This window comes from Triticum dicoccoides, chromosome 3B, assembly GCF_002162155.2.
Source record: "Triticum dicoccoides isolate Atlit2015 ecotype Zavitan chromosome 3B, WEW_v2.0, whole genome shotgun sequence".
Taxonomy (NCBI): domain Eukaryota; kingdom Viridiplantae; phylum Streptophyta; class Magnoliopsida; order Poales; family Poaceae; genus Triticum; species Triticum dicoccoides.
The window spans coordinates 805,005,133-805,012,799 of NC_041385.1; the positions used below are offsets into that span (position 1 = coordinate 805,005,133).

The window sequence follows — 7,667 nt, forward strand, 5'->3', positions numbered from 1 at the left end:
CGCGGTGGGAGGCGCTGATCGGCGGCGGGGTCGGCGACGTGGCGGCGTTTGATTCGTCGAGGCGGCGGTTGGACACGTCCGGCGCGGGGTTGGACATGTCCGGCGGCGGCGGGGAAGTTTGCTAGGGTTTGATCTGCACGAAAAATCGGGGGATGCACATATTTGTAGGTAGAGGGAGCTAGGAGTGTCCAAATGAGGAGCGGTTTTCGCCCACACGATCGTGATCGAACAACCGAGAGCATGGAGGGGAGTTAGATGGGTTTTGGGCCACTTTGGAAGGGGTGTTGGGCTGCAAAGAGAGAGGGGCTTTACGGTTACCCGGTTAACCATTGGAGTATCAAACGGACTCCAAATGGCACGAAACCTGACAGGCGGTCTACCGGTGCTATACCAAGGCCGCTTGGCAAACCTCGGGCCATTCCGAGAAAGTTTAACACCCGCACATGAAACAAGGTCTGAGAGGGGGCGACGGGCGCGCGCGAATGGTCCGGACTCCGAACGGACAACGGAGAGAACCGGGAGAACCCGAACGGATGCAAGTTTTGAAAAACATGCAGATTAAATGCAGATGATGACATGGCAAAATGCAACACGCAAGCAAATGATATGGCAACGACGACGAATAACTGGCAGACACCTGGCGCATCGGATCCGGGGCGTTACAAACAGTCTTTCAATCTTTCCATCCAATCCGTGCAGAAGACGGCAACTGGTTGCGTTTTGTGAAAAGGGCGATAAACTTATGAGCCTACTAATTGACTAACTCACTGATTAACAAGTTGATCCAGAGCTGGTGATAAGTGAGAACTGAAAATTTTCTTGTCATGGAAAGAATGCGAGTATGGCACGCTACTTATTTTCGTGAGTACAGTACGCTACTTGATGAAGAATTTTGTTTGATTCGACAGACTCAACACTTTGGTCTTAACCCTCTGCTGCAATCCAACTGTCATGTTAACGGAAGATACTGTTTGCTTTCCTGAACTTCCATTGAATTCCCACCGTGGCTTGAGAGAAAAAACAGAAAAGCGCGGAGGTAACACGGTCAGGCAGAACTGATCCAATTAGAGGAGTCATGAAGCTTCCCGTTTGAGCTGGACACTCTGGCACTGTTAATTACTGCTCCGAAGTGACCCCTGTTTATTACAAAAAATTACTGGTCCAATTAGTGCACGGTGTAGTATAGCATCTAGGCTTTGTTCCCTATATATGTAGTCGTTCCAGACAAGGCAACGGGTGGCGATGATTCTGTCTTGGGAATTCTCCTCTGGATCATCATCTCTCACTAATAATAAAGCACGGATTGACTCTCCAGGTTCATCGTCACGGCGTTTTTCAGAAAAAACCCTATGGTATTAAGTAATTAACCCGCAGTACAGTAAAAAATTGGAAAATCTCTCTCTAATAATAAAGCACGGATTGACTCTCGGGTTCACCGTCACGGCGTTTTTATTTCGTGAGAAAATACCCCAGCCCTGAATCAAGCGACCGCGCCTCCCCGCCTCCTCCGCCGTGCCGTCCTCCCGGCACCGTGGCCTGCCCCCTCTCTGCCGCGCCCTCCTCCCCCGCACCGTCCAAGTCCTCCGTGGGCGGTTCGCCCATGCCGAGGCCGAGGCCGCCGCGCTCCGTGCCCGCGCCGGCCGGCCGGCTCGAGCGCGCGCCGGCCGGCCGGCTCGAGCGCGCGCCGGAGGAGAGGAGGTCGGCTGGAGGGGACCGACCAACGTCGTGGTGGTCTCGCCGGCGAGCGACGGGAGGAGGGCGGAGATGATGCGTAGGAGGGCGAGGCGGCTGTGTGCAGGAGGCTTCCCGACGGATTGGGGAGACAGCGCGAGGCATCTTCGACGGCATGGGCCGGGGCGCCGTGCTTCCTCAGATTCGCGTGTTGAGTGTGTGTCCAGTTTGTCGCTTCCCTCGACGTCGACGGCTCCATGATCAGTCGTGTTCTCTTCCTACTAAGCCATGATGAGATGTAAGTGCTCTATTTTCCTCTAGATTACTGCATATCATCTCTGCCTTCCACATGTTTGATGAAATGCCGAACCACATTGCTCACATAAAATTCGATGGAAAAAAGGAAGCAACATGGCTTATTAGGGGCCATTAGGCAAACTGAGAATTGCTTACAAGTCTGTTGCATATGATGCTAAATTTCTTCTTACTTTGAACATTCAACATTGCAGTCACTTTTATTTTATAGATCACCGAGTTCGCCGGCGGAAGAAGAACATCTCTCGAGCCGTCCAATGTTGCCTGCGGCGGCTACACCAGAGGTATGTGTCCCCTTGAAAGCTAATCAGTCGATAGAAGCCATGTTTGTTTCAGTTTATTGCTTCTGAATTGGTGCCACTTCTGATTGCTTTTTAGTTGATTGTTTCTGAATTGGCCAGTAGATAGAAGCCCCTGAAACTGCTTGATTGTACAGTTATAGGTTTTCGTATACCTTGATGTGTTTGCTTCCTTAGGTTCAGTTCACAAGAGCAACCAAAAAGGTTCCAGATTCATCTCATGATGAGGAGTGAGCATGTGAATTAATGTGTGCATGAAGCTAGGTATGTTGGTTGGTGCCCAGCTGAGGCAGTCTATTTCTATCTAATCTAACTGTCTAGGCATGCCTGCATGGCGAAGTATTGGGGCTATCTATCTATGTTACAGACCTATCCATGCACTATTGGAAAGTGGACACGCACAAAATCCTTTTCAACTTTACCTGTTTTATCATTGTTATCAATTTTTGTTCTGGCCTATGGCTTTCTGAAATCTTATGGTCTTGTTTCTTGCAGACACAGTTCTTATCAAGTGGGTCTGAAGGAGTTGGGCAGTGGGTGGTTCCCATCACACTTTGCTGTTGTTCATACTTGGTTCAGCGAAAGTTCTTTTTCCGTGGAAAACCGGAGGATTTCAGTTTGTTAGTGCTCGTAGAATGTCAAAGAAAGATGGCATAAGGAGGTTTAACCAAGATGTCCTTTTGTTGGTTTTCCTGTGTAATTAGCACTTACAAATATGGAGTACAGGTAGGAGAATGCTACGGTTCTGCCTGCATCTGATGGGTGACGTGGCTCAGCCCAGCGGCTCTACAGAACCATCAGATAACCTAGGATGATCATGCCTCTTTGCTAGAGAAGATTGTAGCTTATGAAGTTTGTGTCTGACTCGCCATTAGATCGTTCAATATGCTATCTTGTGGTTTAATTGATGATTTCTTTTTCTTAGTTTTCAGGCTGTGTATACAATCAGAAATCTGATAGACTGGAGAGAAGGCTAGGTGTTTGCCACATTGTTTCGGCTACTTCCATCTAGCGATTCCAGGTTAGTTAGAACATCTTGTTTCTGCTTGTGAATTTTGCACAGTGGGACTATTACTCCTGATGCTACAACTGAAACTTAGAAAATGTAGATATTTAGCTTGCACAACCTGGGTACTATTTTTGTACACATGTTTGAAATTTTCTTAGGGACAAAATAAACACATTTTTTTGTTTGTTAAACAGAGTAAATCACAGCTTTCTAGATGATAGTTTTAGGTCTGTTAGTAACTTGGTCTGAGTGATGTTATTGTCTTCATTAAGACCAGTGGAGCCCCTGATTTTCGTCGAAGTCGCTCTAAAAAACATGGCCACATATATACAGGTTATTAAAGTTTGGCATGGTTTTCTTTTAATAAATGGGTGCGCTACTCTATTCTGTACCTTGTGTTCTGTTGTGATAACAGGATTTTTTGTTGGATAACCCTCCAATAGATGAATGTGGCGATCTGTGCTCTTGCAGATTACTAATACAGTGACAATCCTTCAGATTTAGGGGATACAATGTCGGATTACATTATGTGGATGTATTGAAGGCAAAAATTCTTGTGGTGGAGGTATTACGTGCTACCACTTTATCAGTACATAACCAACTTCCATTCTTTATAAATAGCAACAAGCAGTTTTCATCTCCAAGCATATTCAAAAGCGAAAACAATTCTTTGTATTGTTTATCAAAACTGTATGATGAGATAGTTCAGAGTGTTGGGCTAAAATTGGAGAACACAAGTTTATCAGAAACAATAAGAATTTGTCATCAAGGATCTAAGAGCTCTGGAAATATGTTGTTCTCCTCTTTTGATTCCCCTTTCAGTACATAAGATTGCAGACTCTGATTTATTAGTATAAGGATGAAATTAACTTTAAATACCATAATGCACCTCTGTTTGGTTGGATTCAAAGTGCAATAATGTACAGAACATTAACTATTACTCCCTCCTTGCGGAAATAAGTGAAGCTGTTTTAATTCAAAATCTAAAACAATGTCACTTATTTCCGGATGGAGGGAGTATATGATTTCTTTATCTGGTTGCTGCATCCCCTTTATCCATCAAAATCAGTGTTCTACAATGCTCATTTATGTTGGTTGGAAAGAGGATCACAACAGAGGCACAATAAACTGCCGGCATATTAACATCATATTGGCATAGTTGCAGTGTGAAAATCTCTCGAGCTAGATCTTAAGTAGGTTGTGCCTCTTTTGTTGCCCGGTGCAACGCACGGGCATTTGCACTAGTATTACTTGAAATTCTTTTTGTGCTGGAAACGGGTGAAACTCGACTTGACAGTCAGTCATCTTAGCTACTTGTTGAGGAGCTCTTCCTTTGCTCATTCATGTGGCCTACCACTGAGTACGTTGTTTAGTATATTTTTTCGTAATTTTTAAAATATTGGTAGGAGGCACACTTTTGATATGTTATAGCTCAAATAAATAATGGCAACCACCAGAAACACCCCAACAAATTCTGGTATCATCGTAATAATTGTATCAACTACTACACGTGAAAGATAGTGATTAATGCATAAAACGACATAGAATGAACAACCAAGACCACTGTTAGTGGACCATAAACGAGTGCATGTGCTGAAATTGAATAACCATATACACACACTGGCCGATAAATGGCAAGAGATGAGGTGCCTTCACATTTACAATGCCCAACTATACACGCAATCCGTGATGTCAAACCAGCTTAGTTCTTATTCCTGTAGAGACGATGGACATGCTTCATGAAACAATGACGGAGTGCGGACTGCACCAGATCTTTGTTAGGTACCTAGGCTTGGAAGGCATAGGAAATTACTCTTCCGCATCATCTTAATGTTACATGACCAACTTGGTGCCTTCAACCTCCTTTAGGGGTGCTCAAATGACGTGTAAAAGCCAGCTAGCCAGAGAACCCAAGAAAAATATTGACCTTGTCTAAACTGTTCTTGCTTAGACATTGCAGTACAGCAGATGTCAGGAGGTTTTTTGCTCTGCTTCCCCTGCCCAAAAGGCATTTCTAGTGTTCTACTGTGTGAAAGAATGACATCATGATTCACGCACGACGTTTTGGAGAAGAATTACTGGGTACTCTAGCATGATTAATTATTGTTCCGGTTATTAGCACACCTATGCTTGGTTCTTGGCATTGCCATGTGGTCGTTGGGGAACAGGTGGAGATGGAATCACCCGTTCGTTCTTTCGGAGACAGGCGAACAAAGCTACTGCCTTTCCTTTCTGACATACTGGTGATTTTATCTACCGAATTTTCCTCAGGAAAGATGACGTTTTTTGAGTGTTTTTTTGTTCCATGAATGCACTACCCATTGTATATATGCATAAGTACGTAAATGTAGACTACTGATACTGCATTTGACAGTCACCTTGCTACATGCGAAGGAGCTCTTCCCTTGCTTATTCTTCTGCTACTAGTTTTTTTAGATCACCGGGGAAAGTAAGTGCATGTGTGTGGGGGGCGGGGGGGCGCTCATGAATATATTACTCAAATGTGTCACATCAAGCTGTCTTACAGAATTACAGGGGTACATTACAGCGTGAAGAGAGGAAGAACTGCCACGAGGAGACGGCTTCCTGTCACATGTCTTGGAGAGCCTATGTGACCACAGGTCTAGATCGAAGACGATTAGTCTAGAGGAGGTAGTGGAGGGCCTATCTATGGCCCTAAAGGCTCTGTCGTTACGGGCTTCCCAAATTTTTCATAAGATTGTGTGAAATACGAAAGACCAGGCGTCGGTAGGCGCCTGTGGATGAGGCGAGACATCCCAGAGATTGTTGATGGAGTCCAAAACTGGTGATGCCCGCGCATTGCCAAATGCGGACAGCGAGGGGACAGACAATGAAGAGGTGGGAGGCGTGTTCGAAGGGCGCCATGCACCGCGGGTATGCAACATCGGAGATGATGTGCTTGTGGACGAGGTTGGTGCGTGTGTTGAGCCTGTCGCGGTGCAGCCAAGTGAAGATCTTGATCTTGTTAGGTACCTTGGAGTGCCAAATAAGTGGTGCATTCCAGTCATCGTCGGTTGTCCGGACGAGTACATCATAGGCGCTCCTAGTGGAGAACGCAAGGCCTCCAATGAGAAAGCGCTGATCCTAATCTTGCGACGGCAAAAAATCCTGCAACATAGCCAAAAGTGAAACCAACTCCTGCGAAGTGGCAAAGGTTAAACTATTTCGCAGGTTAGTCTACAAACCGAAACGCCCAATATTCGCAACCCTAATCATGGGCAGCTCTGAGTGGGAGAAGAGGTTGGGGAATGTGGTAGCTAGTGGTTTTAAGGTGGACCATGTGTCATACCAAACGCAGATGATGTGCTTGTGGACGAGGTTGGTGCGTGTGTTGAGCTTGTCGCGGTGCAGCCAAGTGAAGATCTTGATCTTGTTAGGTACCTTGGAGTGCCAAATAAGTGGTGCATTCCAGTCATCGTCGGTTGTCCGGACGAATACATCATAGGCGCTCCTAGTGGATAACGCAAGGCCTCCAATGAGAAAGCGCTGATCCTAATCTTGCGACGGCAAAAAATCCTGCAACATAGCCAAAAGTGAAACCAACTCCTGCGAAGTGGCAAAGGTTAAACTATTTCGCAGGTTAGTCTCCAAACCGAAACGCCCAATATTCGCAACCCTAATCATGGGCAGCTCTGAGTGGGAGAAGAGGTTGGGGAATGTGGTAGCTAGTGGTTTTAAGGTGGACCATGTGTCATACCAAACGCATGTGCATCTAATGTTTCAAGAACTTTTTTGGGGATGAGGAAGATCGACATGTAGTAGGTTACGATTGAATCTACGACTGCTGTGATGAGAACTAAACGATCCCCTTAAGTTAGTAATTTAGCCTGCCAACCAGAGAGGTATTTTTTGCAGCGCTCTAAGATGGGTAGAAAGGTATTAGGTGGAGGTCGGAGAGGTGTGAGCGTGCTCCAAGATAAGGTTGGGGGAAGAAGAGATTGAGCAACCCAAAATATTTGCTATGGCATCTGTTGTGTGTTGCGGTGAGTGGAGAGTTGCAATAGTGGTTTTGGAAAAATTGATTGTGAGGCCGGTTGCAGAAGCGAAAAGACCTACAATATTTTTTAGGGAGGAGGCAGCAGAAGCCGAAGCTGTGGCAATGATGAGTGTGTCATCGGGTACTAGTTAAGCAGCACAATTCAGGCACACAGCTTGTATTGATTTCCTCTGTGGGTATTTTTACAATACATGACGGAGAGAGATGCACGGGAGCGGAGAGGTGGTTAGCTACAGCGAGCATGTCGTGCAAGCGTGAAGGGCACACGATGTGCACACGCAATTGAGGGCGCCTGCAAAATCGGCCGTGGCTATTAGCCACCGGGAGCCGGTAGTGATGACGTGTTCCAACACCC

General features: G+C 46.0%; 1 long non-coding RNA gene across 3 annotated transcripts; it reads left to right on the top strand.

Moving 5' to 3' along the window:
* The first annotated feature begins 1,663 nt into the window (after nucleotides 1-1,663).
* On the top strand, nucleotides 1,664-5,665 carry LOC119278606. 3 transcript variants are annotated; one of them, XR_005137889.1, is made up of 5 exons: nucleotides 1,664-1,969; nucleotides 2,181-2,270; nucleotides 2,463-2,549; nucleotides 2,781-3,306; nucleotides 3,766-5,665. It is a non-coding gene; the product is annotated as an uncharacterized LOC119278606 (long non-coding RNA). The 3 variants fall into 3 exon arrangements; XR_005137887.1 differs by having other exon boundaries at nucleotides 2,198-2,270; XR_005137888.1 differs by having other exon boundaries at nucleotides 2,198-2,270; nucleotides 3,793-5,665.
* The last annotated feature ends 2,002 nt before the right edge of the window (nucleotides 5,666-7,667 follow it).